We start from the raw sequence: 16,196 nt of genomic DNA, 5'->3' as shown, positions 1-16,196 counted from the left end.
CTAGGTGGAGGGAATGGCAAAAGTTAAGGCACAGAGGTGAGTCTAGAAGAGTCGCAAACAGCTCCAAGTTGCTGGTGGGCAAAGCTCAGGTCATTCGGGGGTTAAATTCTTAGGAAGAGGGGTAGAATTCGGAGGCAGAGTTCCAGAGGGAGGAACCTACAGGGTAGGGGGCAGATGTTGGATGTGGGTACTGACATGTAAACTATGTCCTTGGGACAGAATTCTCACCCCACATCTCCAGCCTGCGCTAACAATACTCCAAGCTCTGGGAGCCTTGCTGAATTTCCCCCCCAGGTGGAGAGGCCGAGTGAGGCTGGAGGCATCTCCAAACCAGCCTGGCACGCCAGCTTGAAGCCTGCATCCCAGGAGAGCAATTTCTGGCTTAGTGTTTCGCATTAAGGATCATTAAGGATAGGAAACGTGAATGCACCTCAATCATTAAAATCTCGCCGATCAATTTTAAAATAAAGACCTGTCATGCCCACAGAAACTCAGTCTTGCCAATTCCACAGGTCAAACTGCTAGGTGAGTGAAATGTACAGAACAAAATTTCTGACTGTCCTCCGGCTGCCACCACACGCCCGTCCACGCTGGCTAGCCCCACACGCGCGCAGAGACCCTGGTGTCTACAGGCCCCTTCAAATGTTCCAGGCAATCACCTCTGTCTATTCTATTAGCACAGGCCTCACCCACTTCCAGCTTCTCCCTGACCCCCTCCCATCCCAAGCTAATCTGAAAATATCCTGTCTTTAAGATAACCTCAAGTTCAAAGACATCTGGTAGCTCTGCACTACTTATGGACCCAGTATCAACTCTGTGGTCCATAATCTGTCTGACCACTATTTCCCTAAAAATACAGGGTTTGGCTGTGGCCAGTGCGATCTCCACACCCGACTCACTCGCTGCTCAAATCTATAGGTCTCTATGTGTCCCATGTCTTGTGGGGGCTGCCCTACACATCCAGCCTGTCCTTCACCCCCAAGCTGGACTTAGGTCTCCAGGAAGTCCCTCCCAATAGCTTCACCGAACTGTCGCCTCCTTAGGTCTCCAGGAAGTCCCTCCCAATAGCTTCACCGAACTGTCGCCTCCTTTTCTGACTGCCTATGGCACTGGCTCTCCTCACTCTTCTTAGCTTCACCCAGGCCCCCATGCCATCACCCTCCCTTACTCCTCAAATGAAATAACGCAGATGAAAGAACTCTGGAAACAAGATGTCTTACACCAAGAGGAGATAGCCATTTCTTGTGTGCACAGCTCAGAGAATTGTGTCTAGATAATGGAGCAAACAGAATTATGGAAAAAGATGCATCATGAGAGATGCTTAGTATATTTTATAATAGTAAAAGCTGGAATAAAAATGTCTGATTACAGGGGGAGGATAATTATTAATTAAATCATGGTACATCCATTAATGATGTTTACAAATAATTTTTAACTATATGGAAAAATGCTGATGGGACACAGTATTAATAGAGAAAAGATTCAGAAGTATATCTAGAGTATGATCCCACCTAGCCTGTGTCTGTATACTACATCAACCTTTATAAAAATGTACCCAGGCACCTGGGTGGCTCAGTCTGTTGAGCTTCTGACTCTTGGTTTTGGGTGGGGTCATGATCTCAGGGTTCTGGGTGTGAGCGCACGTCAGGCTCAGCAATTAGCACGAGTCTGCTTGTCCCTCTCTTTCCTCCTCTGTCCACCCCCACCCTGTGTGCATGCTCTCTATCCAAAATTAATAAATAAATGAAATATTTTAGAAGGGGCGCTAGCATGGCTCAGCTGGTTAAGCATCTGTCTTCAGCTCAGGTCATGATCTTAGGGTTCTGGGATCGAGCCCCACGTTGGGCTCCCCGCTCAGTGCGGAGTCTGTCTCTCTCCCCCTCTGTCCCTCCCCTCTCCCTGCTCATTCTCTCTCTCTCTCTCAAATAAATAAAATCTCAAAATATTTAAAAAAATAAAAATAAATAAAAATGCAGACACCTAGCACAGACACGCAATGGCTCACTCTTGGGTGTTTTAATTTTTTTTTATACTTTTCTAATTTTTCCATGTTTTTTCCAGACAGCATGTATTATTTTTCCCAGTTTTCATTTTGTAATAGATAATGTTTCCGAGTGTTTAAAAGATACAGAAAGGCTGTACAGTGAAAAGTGTATGTCCTTCTCATCCTTGCTCCATCCCTCTGAGGGGATCTCAGTTACCAGTTTCTTGTGTGTGTCCCCCCAGAGATGTCTTTGGGGGAGTATTACTTTTATAACAAAAACAAGCGATCACTCAAAAAAGGGTCTCGTTGTATGGGAATTGAAGAGGCATCTGGTTCACAGTGTGAGTGGGTCTTAATAAATATGTGATAATAAATACTCCCAACCCACAGCCCCCACGGAGGCCTCATCAGAATCGCTACGGCTGGTCAGCGAGTTCGGGCGGCAGCGCTACCGAAACAGAGGGCTGGAGATGGGCAAGCCCATCCCTCCTGGTTTTGGTTTTCATTTCTGTCTCTTTCTTGTTTCCCACTGGGGGCTGTTATGACTCAAAAAGTAGGAAGGTGCTCAAAGATGGCCCTGTCAGTCGTCCTCAACTCTGAAGGCCATGGCTTCCTTGCTTTTATGTATAGTCACCGAGGCCAAGTGTGTACAGTGGTGAAGGCCCGTGCTGGTGCTAAATATAAGAAATGCCCGTGGGCACAAGAGGCTCCATAAAGAGCCAGACACACAGCAGAACTGGCCCCGAGACAAAGCCCCCAGCCCCTCCTTCCCTGCTGATGTCAAGGGTGGGACCCGAGGGTTGGTCTGAATCTGGAAAACCCGAAGAAGGCAAGCTGTGCTGGCGAATCTCTCCTACCTTCTTTATATAATATCTGACCCTGTTTCTTTTTTCCTTTAAATTAGAGAATTAAAAAAAAAAAAGATTTTGCTTATTTATTTGACACAGAGAGAGAGAGAGAGACAGCGAGAGAAGGAATACAAGCAGGGGGAGTGGGAGAGGGAGAAGCAGGGTTCCTGCTGAGCAGGGAGCCCGATGCGGGGCTCGATCTCAGAACCCTGGGATCATGACCTGAGTTGAAGGCAGATGCTTAATGACTGAGCCACCCTGGAATCCCGTTTCTTTTTTTGATTTGTATTTTGTTTTCAACTACAAAAGTAGTATTTGTTCACTGTAAAAATTTCAACCATACAAAGTACTTAGAGGGACAAAAAAAAAAAAAAGAGAACTTGGCCTCATTCCCTCCTCTCTACAATGTAAATTTGGTGTAAATCCTTCTAGTGCCATCAGTATGTATATATATATATATATATATATATATATATATATATATCTATATATCTGGGACTATTTTTAAAAGAAACATGGGTTTATAGATAGCTAATATTCTAAAAGTTATATCTTTGACTTAACAATCGATTATGGAGAGCATCTGGGTGGCTCAGTCAGTTAAGCATCCAGCCGTTGATTTCAGTTCAGGTGGTCATTTCATGGTTGTGAGATCGAGCCTCCATGCTGGGCGTTGGAGTCTGCTAAGGATTCTCTCTTTCCCTCTCCCTCTGCCCCACCCCTCCATTCCCTCTCTAGAAACAAAATTTAAAAACCTAAAAAACAATAAAAAACCCACAGTAGATTATGGACACTTTCCTACTTCAATGTATGGAGATCTCTTTCATTTTTTTTTAATGACTCCATAAGATTCCATGGTAGAGGGGCGCCTGGGTGGCTCAGTCAGTTAAGCATCTGCCTTTGGCTCGGGTCATGACCTCAGGATCCTGGGATCAAGCCCTGTGTGGGCTTTGTGCTCCATGTGGAGTCTGCTTGTCTTTCTCTACCCCTCCCCCGACTTGCTCTTTCTCTCTTTTTTTTTTCTCTCTCTCAAATAAATAAACAAATCTTAAAAAAAAAAAAAAAGAATTCCATGGTATAAATGTCCAATCATTTCTCCTCCTATTCTCCTATGGATGTTCTTGCAAATTGTTCCCAATTTTTCAGTCTTACAAGTATTACTGCAAAAACAAAACAAAACCCAAAAGCTCTTTATTCACTTTTTTGTGTACTTTTATAGGTAAATTCTAGGTGGTAAACACCTAGAACCGGAATTTCTGGGTGACCCTTCGCATGGTCACTCTTTTCTCATTTCTAGGTGTTAGGAAAGTGGGAAGCATTGATCAGTCCAGGAAAGGTGGTTCCCAAACATTATACGTCATTTGCTAGAAAGATGCTATCCTTGCCTTCAAGATGCCTATAATCTAGTAGGAGAGAGTGGCTGGCTGGATGAATAAAGGAATCACAAAATGATCTTGGGATCAGAAGAGCCTTTGGAAGTCATTTATTCCAACATATCACTTAATAATCCCAAGGATGGCCACTCAGCTACATAGCAGGATGGCCTTGGAGTCCAAAGATCTGATCTGGAGCTATAGTCTCTCACACTCTGGGGGGGTGACAGGTAAAGATGACTTACTCTGGAGACACAGCTGTCTCATTTGTAAAACAGGGATGCTCGAATGGAAACAATAGGATTTTATAGGACAGCTGAATGCAAGAAGCAATCTTTAAATGCCGAGTACTGTGCCTGGAACACAGTGGGTGCTCTGGTAAACGTTAGCAAAACCTCCAACGAGAAGGAAGCTGATACAAGACGAGCGGTCCTTTCCGGGACTGGAAGTACCAGTTGCTTGAAAGTCCTTGCTTCTGCAGAGCTGAAATCGCCTTGTAAAGCCTCTAGCCGGCAGCCCTAGCGTCAGGGGGAAGGTCTGGAATAGATACCATCAAAGGAGAAAGGGAGAGTCCCAAAATCAGAAGGGTAGAAGCAGTCAGCAAGGCAAGGTCAGCCTACGAGGGGGATGTTCTTTGAAGTGCATTCTGCGCGTGCCGTCCAGCTTCTCCCTCTGTTGGCAGTGCCCAGCTCCCAATGCACTGAGGAACGAGCTGCTGGTGCATGAGGAACCAGGACCCAGAATTCCTTGAGAGCTCAAGTTGAAATTAGCTGTCCCGTGGACATCTTTGTCCTGTGGACAGCAAGAGTCTGCTACTATGTGTATACATGCTAATTACGTGCCAGTGTCAATAATAATAGAAATAACGGTACCCATTACTTTTTGCTACATATTAGGTAATGCGTGCACTGTCTCTTGGACCTTCTCAAGAACTCCGTGAGCGGGGCACTAATATTGTTCCCTTTATACGGAGGAAGAAACTGAGGCTCAGGAGCTCAAGTAAATTAGTCTGACGCTAAAAAAAATTAGTCTGATGCTACTCTGCAAGGAATTGGCAGAAGCCAGATTTGTGCCCAGGGGCTCTTTTGTCAAAGAGGATTCTTAACATTAACATTCTGTTTTCACATGATCTAAAGCTTTAAAAAATTGAGACCCAAACACAGAAGCTGCTACAAGTCAAAGGTTTGTTAATGAGAAACCCAGGGACTGACCCAAGAGGGAGCATCTCCCTTAGCGAGTATAAACGCAGCCAGCCTATGTTCCGCAGCAAAGCAACTTGAAAATGGCAATGGGAAGCAAAGACTTCAAGCTGGACACGGGGCAGCCCCATATTCCTTAGTCTCCCCATGCCCGGGGTGGGTATCAGGTCAGGCACACTCAGGCCTGTTGCAAGGACCAACTCTATGACAAAGTTCAAATGTGCCTGGCATTTTAGAAGGTCTGGCTCCAGGCCTTCTGTGATTTTTGTTGCTGTTTGTTGTTTAATAGCAAAGCCTTGAGCATCAGCTAGTATCTTCTCAAATATGGTCATACTTTGTCTCTAGGGCCCTGATAAAGGGCATGGCATAAGCTCTGAAAGAAAAGTGTTACAAAAGCATTTTCAATTCAACTTTTGAATTCTTTGCAATTTAACTTTTGAATCCAACAGCATACAGAACAAGCCACGGGGGCATCCCTGATCCACACAGGCGATTATGGAATTGGTATGCAGGAGAATGGGGTGGGGGGAGGAGTAGTAGTGAGGAAAAGAAAACAAAACAAAAAACCAAAACAATCATATGCGTGTCTCATTTTATATAATAAGCAGCAGGGAATTTTTAATGTATGTTAAGTCAAAAAAAATTGCAAGTGTGTTCTGTGGGGTATTTTGTGTCATTACACATCTCGATTAAGCGGGGCTGCAGTATATACCATTTGGTAATGATCAATTTCCAAAGATTACAGCGCCATGAACTGCCCCAGACACTAAAATCATGCTAAACCCAATCAGCTTTCTTTTGATGAGTCAAAATGTACTTCTGGATCTTGTCAAGCCTTGAGGTCATCATTACAAGCATCATTTGGTTGTGAAAAACAGTTCTTCTTATTTAACCTTCTGAAGTGGATTCTGAGCAAGGAGCAGTTCCCTGGGCTAAGGTGAATCTCACTGAAATACAACCACTGCCTTCCTCTCTCTCTTGGTAAGGAACTCGGTTCTCCCAGGTGGAACTGGCTTCAAGCAGGGTCTACCTGCACTCAGAGCAGACAGAGAAAGACAGGTTCTGCCTCCCTGTGAGGGAGGAGGCTTCAAGTTCATTGTAGTCACTGGTGACTGGTTTTGAAATTGAGGAACTAGTTTGAGGAACTTCAGAATAAACAAGAAACCCAAACAACTCGGTGTTCCACAGAAGACTTCCAACGCACGGGGGTAATTGGAAGGAAGCACACGGTCCAGCTCTGCTTTTTGGCAGTGGAACCCTGACCATGGCCTCATTTCAGACGCTGCCCTACACAACCGTTGACAGAATTGGCCTGAGTGACAACTCGAGGACGTGAGCAACAAAGGTGACTTTGACATGTCCCTTTATAATACAGGGTCACACTCTTGTCCTCCTTTAGGAAGGGAAGAAAGGCCTGGGGCCTGTGGTATAACAGGGAGCACTCAGAAGCTCTCAGCGTATTCCTTGGTCAAGGAGGGGAAACCATGAATAGCCTGTGGCTTCTTCAGCCTCTTTTGGGCCAGGAGAGCCCAGCAGGAGGAATGTGGATGCTAGTCTTGTACTTTCCCTGGACCACAAATCCTTGGCCAGTGGATCCCACGCTCCAGGTGCCGTGCTGGCCAGCAGATGCCAGATGCCACGGTGACCGAGACAGACAAGGTCCTTGCCCTCACGAGGCTGTCACCATCATAACCCTGGAAAGGCTTTTTTGGAACGCTGAACTTAGTTACGAAGAAGCACAGTCATGGGTCAGGCTTTGAATCATTTGCCTGTGAACCTGTGTCAGAGCGGCACCAAGCACATGGGATCGTGTCACCGCCTTCTCTACGGCAGCCGGGAAGGGTGGGCTAAGTCAGCCCTATCTTCAACAGCTGGCAACCTGTTGTCTGCTTCTGCTCTGAACTATGTGAGCACACATTTCTCCCGACAGTGGCTTCACCTCTGCAAATACATTCCCTTCCTCCCAGACTGCCGACGTTTCCTGATCGTTCTCAAGCTCCTTTTCCAAGCTGACAGATCCCACCCAGGTCCCCGCAGAATGGGAGGTGGGGCTCCTGCCCTCCAAGGAACTCTGTGTGTGACAGTGCTGGATCAAGCTGGACCAGGAGGACCACCGGGTCGTGATGCCTTCCTGGCTCCTCTCCAGCCCCCAGAGTCGTGGTTCATGATTTAGCACCTTCAATGTCTATCCCCTCCCCCGCGCCCTGCTGCCACAGCAAGCTCCCTGAGAGAAGCATCTCCGTTATTCTTGTTTTCATATTCTAGCACCATATGTGACATTCCTGGCAAAGGCTCACTGAAAGGATGACTGATACACTCCTAAAGAACACACTAGTGTCCCGGCTCTAAGAGCCTGTCTGGTCTGGCATCCGAGTGTGCAGACTGTCCCATTCGCCTGGCGAGCAGAAGCAGGCAGAGCCTGGTGACCAGGGGTGGCTGTATTCTGAATGCACCCCAGCAAGAAGGTGTCACTCAAGCTGGCTACTGAGCTGCCCTCATCCCCTTTCGTAAATGCTGAACTTGAGACCCAATTACTCCCAATTCTTTGAGAAGATGACCTTCCTGTGCCAGACAACATCCATCTGGGCTCCAATGTGCACCTATATCCTCGACAGGAGGTGGTACACAAATCTCCAGCTTTTACATTTATCTATTTATCTCTAGAAAGCTATTCCTGCCTCTCAAAGTACATCTGCCAACAGTACAGTCCCAACAGTAGGCTGGGACTACCGGGCACAGGCTCAAGGAGCCCGGTTCATCCAACTAACTTCTTGGGCCAAAGTATTTCTAATCTTAACTTTTAAGAGCATCTTCATCTGAGTTTGGCTAAGGCCCCCTTTCCTCCTAAACCTCCCAGTCATCCCTAGTATTGACCAGGAGACCAGTATTGACTAATTCTGGCCCAGTGAAAGGAAATGTCAATGACAGCAGACAGTGGGTGGTGAATCTCAGATACAACAGCTCTTTGCATGTACAGGGGCCATCATCCAGACGGGACATCATGCTTTGCCCACAGGGAAGAGCTTCTTCACTAAGAGTTGCTGGCTGAATCCAGTTGGAATGACCCCTGACTACTCTGGCTTTTCTGGTCACCTACATCCCATGGGCAACATGTCCCTTCTTCACAGTGGAAAGATGCAGAAGAGCTTCTTGGTGCCCGGTGGGTTTGCACCATCACGGTCAATCATTAATAGGATCTGAATACCCACTCTGGGTAAGACACTGCTTGGGGAGGTAGGATGGTGCCCTAAAGGTGCGGGCAACCTTTGAGACTTCCGGGTAACCCTGCCCAGAATTGTTTTTTCTTATCAACCTTGACCTCCTTTTGGTTACACAAACTCATGGTATGAGAGAGTGTCAAGTGAATAGCTTTCTGTTGACTTTTTCTTAGGCTTAGAGCAGCTGCTCTGGTTCCACCCTTCCCAGGTTTGGCAGAACTTGCAGCAAGACTGACAGTGATGGGGTCAAGGGAGGGGAATAAAGGAGGAACTAGTTAAAAAATCCAATTCCTACTCTGCGAGTAGTTCCCTTGTTCAGTGGCGGCAGAGCATGGTGAAAAGAGCCCGGACTTTAGTTCAGATTCTGCCATGAACTAGCCATGTGACCTTGGGCAACCCACTCAGCTTCTTGGGCCATCGTTTTCTCTTCTGTAAAGTAGTGGAGAATGTGAATGGTAATGGTCATTTCCAGGCTGTAATTCTAACAGCTTTTTCTTGACAGAGTGGTTAGGGCCTAAAGGTTGCTTAGCCATGCTTGCCTGGAAATGATGGCTGGCTAGTTCGGATTGACAGGCTGTGGCTCTGGGGCTGAGGAGGGGGTCTAGTAATACTAGTTCTTTTCCTGAGGCTTCAATAAAGTCAAGCCCACTTTGTGGGTAACCCTGGACATTGCCTACAGATGTCCCTGACCATTAGCTGTCAAGTTCAACACCAATTACACGGGTCCAGAAGAGAGAGTTTTGAACAGACTCTTTGTCTTGGTGGATGCCTGGTCATGGCCTTAGTGGGAAGAGGGTGAGCAGAAGCCATAGCAACCAGAAACTCGGCGGGGCAGGGATGGCTCAGGACTTTCCTCTGCTGCTTCTTTCTGAGTCCAAACACCAGCGCTGGATGCGTAGACAACTGAAGTGGTGGCAGGCTTGGAATGACAGTAAAATGACAGTTTCTTGAAGTCCAGGGTTTCATCTAGCCTTTTCAATCATTGGAGCTCTTCAGAGCCTTCCAACTCAGGTGGCAAAAAGAAAGGCAGCAGGTAGAAAAGGGCTCCCTAAAAGGTCTTTCACACCAAAGCATGGTTTGCACTCTCTGCTCTTTGCCAAGGGGTTTCCCAGCTCCCCGGAGCCAAAGCTCCCCTCCTGCTTCTTTGCTGACTGTCACTGGAATGGGGCCATTTTCCACCCTCAAGGTGGCTGGACTCAGGAGCGCAGTGACACCGCTGATCTGGGCTCTGTGCCTCGTCCACATGACCCCCTCCCCCAGCCAGGGGATCCATCTCTCTGTTGGTTGGCAAGCCTTGGGAGCCTCCCATTTGTTTCCTTATCCCTGCCTCCAAAGCCCTTCCGCTGAAATGAAAGTGATCTTTGGTAGAGGGCTTTTTTTTTTTTTTAAAGTTTATTTATTATTATTTTGTCAGTAATTTCTAACCCTACCACGGGGCTCAAACTCACACCCCCCAGCTCTAGAGTTGCATGCTCTTCCAACTGAGCCAGCCAGGCGCCCCGTGGCAGAGGGCTTCTTGACAAGGTCTGGTTAAGACTTCCTCTGCAGTTGTGCTGGGGAATAAGTCGCCTGTCACCTACACCCCTGCATGGGTGACTCACCTTCTAGAGAAAGTGCTCTGCTCACCTAAGCAAAGCTGCCTGGAAAATGACTAAGGCACCTATCAAATGCACTCCGTGAGGCCACGCAGTTAGTGAGCCGGGCCCAGACGCTCTGCCTCTCACCTCCAGCCTGAAGTCAAGTGTGGGGCTGCCACTCCAGGCCTGCTGGTTTCATTTTCATCTGAACTGAGCTCCACATGAGGCTTGACATCCGGTGATCTATTTTTTCTAAAAACTAGGTTCACTTTAGAAATGACTCTCTGGCCATGAAGACAGCTTCCCCAAGAGAAAACAAAATGTTATTTAAAGGGAACGTCAGCCTGGTGGGAGCCTGTATTTTTGTTTTGTATTAAGAAGAGGAAAAAGGAATTTAAAATGTAGTGCGAGACATTTTTTCCCCCTTGGGAAAAAAAAAGTCACCAATTCCTTGGGGGATTTAAAGGAAGATCTGGAAGTCCCTGACTACAGATCCAGGACCCCCAGATATGGGAGTAGCAATAAGCTGACAAAGCTGTATATATAAGGGGGAAAGGGCGGCGAGCTGGGGGGTGCCACGCAGTGGCGAGAACCTTGCCCCACGGAACCAAAATCTTCCTCTGGGTCCCTCAAACAAAGAATAAGTCCTTGCTGACTTATATTCTATACAGTATTTTCCCATTTTTCATCTCCAGAGCTTTAGCTGTGGGACCTGCTTCCCCGTATGAGGGTGGGAGGTGGGCAGAAGGGAGTCCTCAGAAGGCCCAGCCCAGCTTCTGGCTCAGAGTCCTGGGAACACCTAGGGTGCCCTGGGTGTACGTTCACCAGCTCTGATCGGGCACAGCCCGGGCCTCTGTTGGCTCCTTTGGAGGGTGGTGAGGGCAGTGTTTAGTACACGACAGGGAGAACGTGACATCGAAACCCCGGCCCCGAAGAAACGTCCTCCGGAGGTCCTCCTGAGAGAATGACTCTCCCCTGTCAGGCGGTCTGACCCTTCCTGACATCGTCTTACAGAGGAAAGGCAACGAGGACTACTGCTATTACCACCACGACCACCACCACCATTTGTAGGCGTCATGTTCTGGGGCTTATTAGGTGCCAGGCACTGAGCTTAGCACTTGACATTTATTCTCTCATTTTCTACGCAAAACAATCCCATGAAGTATTTCTGATCCCATTTACAGATGCGGCACCCAGTGCCGAGGGAAGTGAAGTGATTTGCCTGAGTCACACAGGCAGACAGTGGCAGACCTGGACCTGACCCAGGTCTGTCTGACTTGACAGCCGAAACCCCCGCATCTGAAATTGGAGACACCGTGGACTTGCCCTATCAATTCGGCCCGATCACCTGACCCCTCCACGTTAATTTCGGCATCTGTCAAACGAAAAGAAGCAGACTTGTCGGGGGATGTGTTCTTCACCTTTCAGCCTTTTATTCATAAGTAATTATGAGTAACCGATGGCCCTTAATAATCATCAGCAATACTTATGAATATTAATACTTGTTAGCATAAATAGATAAATAAGGCGGCCACCCTGGTTTAGTGACATTCACAATTGGCACGTTTTGAGGGAAACAAAACAAAACAAAACAATTTATCCTTTCATGAGAGGGTTAGTAGACAAAGCAGTGAACTAGAGGTCCAGAAATGTGGGCTTAGATTCTGGGCATGATAGTGCTGTCTTGAATAATCTCATCCACTTTATTCCTCCTAATGAGGGTTCCTTCTCCTGATCTTTGGTCCTGCCTTCCTTTACACCAGTACCTCCCAAAAATGGCTACAGAGTACCATGACTCTTGATGCCATGTAATTTTAAGGGATTTCTATCAGGATGATAAGGGGTTAAAGGACGTAAACCAGCAAGCCAGGAAGAGGATCTTTTAAGACTAAGAAGGGCACACTGGCCACTGAGGAAAAATGACTTTTCTCTGTAGTGTCACTCAGGTGAGTAAGACAAGCCCAGAACTAAAGGCTCCATACCCAACATACTGGAACGTCTCACTCAGCTCAACTGAAATGCTCTACTAACCAAATTGCCCTAAGTTTAGCCTTCTATTTCTAATCTACTGCTTTCAACATTTCAGTCAGCATCACCAAGTGCATGCAAAGCCTTCACACGTGCATCACTTCAAAGGCTCACTTCAAATGCTCAGCCCCCACTCCTTTCCCTTCCTCCCGTTGTGCACAGAGGCCAGAGGGCCTGGCTTATCCATATGGTTCCCCAAATCCACTGACATGGAATAGTCTCCCTTCCCGCCAATTTCACACCGGTGCCATCAAAAGTGCCCATAAGGCTCAGATGTTTCCAGTTTAACTGAAATACTAAAATGGGGCAAACAGGAAGCATCAGACACAACTGCGGTAGTGACTTATTAATCACGAAAGCAGAATTTTAGTTGCATTTTAACCTTTTGCCAGGAAAAAAAAAAAACAGCTTTGAGGTGATGGAAGCCATCGGTACAAATACGCTGCCTAGACGAGTATCAGGCTGACTTATACTTTAATTTAGGACTGAGTTTGGCTCTATCATTTTCTTAACTATTCTCCCAGAAAGAGCATCTGTCAGGCCAACCAATATGAATCTGTCAGCTCTTCATCAAGGCAGGCAGACCTGCTAGAAAAGCTCATGTACTGTCCACTGAGACAGGAAAAAAAATAGGAAATTCAAAGTGATTTCACGGGCCAAAGTGATAGAGGGCTCTTAAGAGGGTGCCAACAACGAAGAAAACAGCCCTGGATGAGGCTTTGCCTTTCCCATCCCTACAGATCTCTCACCAGGCCTTGGCTGCGATGAACTGTTACCATAAACCAAAAAAAAAAAAAAAAAAATCACAACAGTTGCCTAGAGTTGGGCAACCAATCAGGGCAGGCCTGCTTCTCAACATTAAATGATATACAAACACTCCAAGCAGATCACAAAGGAGTCAGTGTTCAACAGGAGAACCAAAATGAGGAACCAAACCTCCATCTGTTGAGGCGAAACGGCCAACCAGACATTTTTGTTTAATAGATAAAGGCTCATTTGGCAGGGTCTCCGTCTTGTGGTGCCGCTCCCACAAACCCTAACAGACAATACCAGGGGCCAAAAAAAAAACCCCCTTCAGAACTGCTACTTATAATCTGGAAACAGGCAGAAGGTGACCTAAAGCTTAGCAGCTGATTGCTGTCTGATTTTACAAAAGTGTTGGAACCCACACCTGGGTACGTATCTCTAAAATTAAAGTCTGAGACTCTAACTTTTATTTTGAGACCTTCTGAGAAGTTCACCACACCCTTCAAAATAAATGAGGATGTCTTCAAGGTGTCAGAGGTCTGGCATCACTGCACCCCAGGAACCGATTTTGACATCACTTAAAAAACACCAAGAGTAAATTCAAACACATCGTGACATGACAAGCAGCTGTCCTCTCATGGTGAGGGCAAAAACACCACACCAAACGTCTCCCTTCTTCTTGCAACTAAGTCCCATCACGTGGTCCTGGTCCAGGGGAAGAAATCTGGGTAAGACTCCAGTGGCCCAGGCTCTTCACTCTGAATCCTAACTATGATGTGTACCAAGCACCCCCCCCAATCTGCTTCAGGTACCTCACCTATAAAACAGGACAATACTGTCTGTGTTTTCACCCAGACGTCTCAAGGAAAAAGGAGGTTACAGGTAGGAAGATACAGAGTAAAAAAAAACACATCACTAACACATCACTAATGTTAAGATATTATCTCCCTCTAATCTTTCAGACAGACCATGTTTCTAGTCAAGGGGTTTTCAACATTTTTCCTGGAATGAACTTCAGACTGCTATTTTGTACTGGGCCCCACTTCTCATCATTTAATTTGACTTGCTTTTAGACTCCTTTTAGACAGGTGTTCACTGTCTCCAGTGGACAAAAATAATTTTGCCATTTACACCACGGATTTCTGCACATTTTCTTCATTCATCCTCTTCTCCCCACAGTACTTCCCCCATCCACCTTTTAAGACCGGACGCAACATTTAAAACTCCAATTAGGAAGGAAGCGCCTTTTTCCAAGTTACCCAGTACCAGGGAGGCTTCTGGGCAGGTGGGACTCTGCGCTGGACAAGAGGCCTCTTTCTGCCTGGTGTCCCACGGGCTTCCAAGATGGGAATATTATACCGGAGCCCACGGATGAAGTCCTGAGTGGAGCGGAGAGGATTACAGAGGGTCAGGGTAAGAAAGAGGATGCTGAGAGTGGCCAGCACCGGCCCGCTGGTGCCAAGGGCAGGCTCTTCTCCTTCTCCCCGCCTCGGGGTGTGACCAGAGAACTTCCCAAGGGAAGGCCGAGGGTTTCACTGCCAGGGCAGGTGTGAGGGCGCACGACAGGAGCGCTTGTGCATCGGCCACCTTCCGTCCCCGACCGAGGCGAGTTCCCACCCTGGAGGAACCAAGGGAGAGGAGCAGGACGGGCGGGCTTCGCGACGGGGCAGGAGAGCGCGGGGCTAAAGAGGGTGCTGGGGAAGGGGAAGCAGGGCGCCCCTTGGCGCGCTCTGGGCGCGTGTGCGGCCTGCGGGGGTGCGAGGCGAGCACGGCGTGCGACCTTGGCCCTGGCAGCGTGGTGTCAAGCGAGCGCTCGCGGTCCGCCGCCGAGGGCCCCCGCGCCAGTGTATCTGACCGGCCGCGCCGCCGACCCCCACCACTCCGGGCGGCGGGCCAGGCCGCGGCCTGGCCCCAAGCTGAGGGGCGACTCATCCCAGCCGCTCCCTCGACGCCCCGCTCCGGACCCCGGGGTCCCGCCCAGTCACCTACCGGCTGAGCGCCGATCTCCCCAACCAGCGAGTGTCTCGCGCTCCCCTCGCGCCTTCTCCCGCCGCCGGCCGCCGACCGCTGGGCTCCGGGACTACGGTCGCCCCGCCCCGGTCTCGAGCCCCGCCCCCTCACCGCCTTCCCGGCCGCCCTCGGGGCCACGCCTCCCCCGGCGGCTGCAGATTTGCCACTCTTCGCGCCTCCTTGCTCTGGCCTCACCTCGACCCTTGGCCCCGCCCACTCCTCCAGTCTGACCAATGAGCCGGCGCGTCCCGGCTGGTCCCGTCGTACGGCCCCTAGCAAAGATTGGCTAGGAAGGCCTCGTTTCCAGAAATGGGCATTATTTCCGGACAGTGTTTATAGAACAGAGATTGCTAGGCGGACGGATTGACAGAGGCGGAGGCGGCCGGGGTGTTGGTGGAACCACACATGCGCATTGGGCTTCTGGCAGTCTTTTTACGGGTTGCGTGTTTCTGGAGGTTACGGGAAGGAAGGACGAGTGTGCGCATGCGTGGGCACCCCAAGCTAGGGACTCAGGTTACCTTGGAGACGGCGAGGCGCTCTCTCCTGGGTCTGGTTCTGCTTCCTCTCTGCACTTATCCTGGGCTGCTGAGGAAGGTGTGGAGTTGCGGGAGGGGGGGTGGTGGTGGGTGGGTAGCGGGGGGGGGGGTTAGAAGGTTAGAAACACTTTTATTGAGCACTTACTGTGTGCCTGGCTCTGTAGAATTCCCGACGACGAGTAAGACAGGTTCAAGTGCTTTTCCTTGAGAAGCTTGGGGAGCCTAGGGCCTGATGGGTCAGATTTGTATGTTGAAACCCAGGTCTGATGAGAGAGCTTGCGGATGGCTTGGTGCAACCTCTTCCTACAGTTGGAGGAGCAACGTGGTGGGAGCGCAGCACGAAGCATCTGCCAGCTGGGTTTAATTGTCACAGGGCCAGAGAGTAGACTGGAACTTAATCTATGGGAGAAAAGGGGCTTGGAGTTCGAGTATGTTCCAGGGTGTCACCAGGGGTTCCTTCTGACGGGGGTGGGTGGGGGGGTGGGTAGTGTGGGGGAGTGGTTAGCGAGCTGTGGGTAATTTTTCTTTTCTAACTTTTGCGTCTCTGTACCACAGTGAGCTTCTGTTTTATTTGTAATAAACAATTACAAACTTTTAAAAAACAGTTTGTAGGGACCTGGGCACCCCGTCCCCTTCGGTGGTCCATGGCAGGTAGGTCTGGTAACTGGCTCCAGGG

The 16,196-nt window shown here is 48.6% G+C and overlaps 1 protein-coding gene across 1 annotated transcript in view; it reads right to left on the bottom strand.

Moving 5' to 3' along the window:
• The window catches only part of MAP3K14 (mitogen-activated protein kinase kinase kinase 14), a 42,874-nt gene extending 27,785 nt beyond the window's left edge, over positions 1–15,089 (bottom strand). Inside the window, exon 1 of the mRNA XM_032870979.1 lies at positions 14,964–15,089. The gene's annotated coding sequence lies outside the window, so the exon portion shown is untranslated. The remainder of the gene's footprint in view (positions 1–14,963) is intronic.
• Between the last annotated feature and the right edge of the window lie 1,107 nt (positions 15,090–16,196).

The sequence above is a fragment of the Lontra canadensis genome, unplaced genomic scaffold, assembly GCF_010015895.1.
Source record: "Lontra canadensis isolate GAN:19392208 unplaced genomic scaffold, GSC_riverotter_1.0 scaffold41, whole genome shotgun sequence".
Classification (NCBI taxonomy): Eukaryota; Metazoa; Chordata; class Mammalia; order Carnivora; family Mustelidae; genus Lontra; species Lontra canadensis.
The sequence above is the reverse complement of the archived record's forward strand: the minus strand, read 5'-3'. Positions and strand labels throughout refer to the sequence as shown.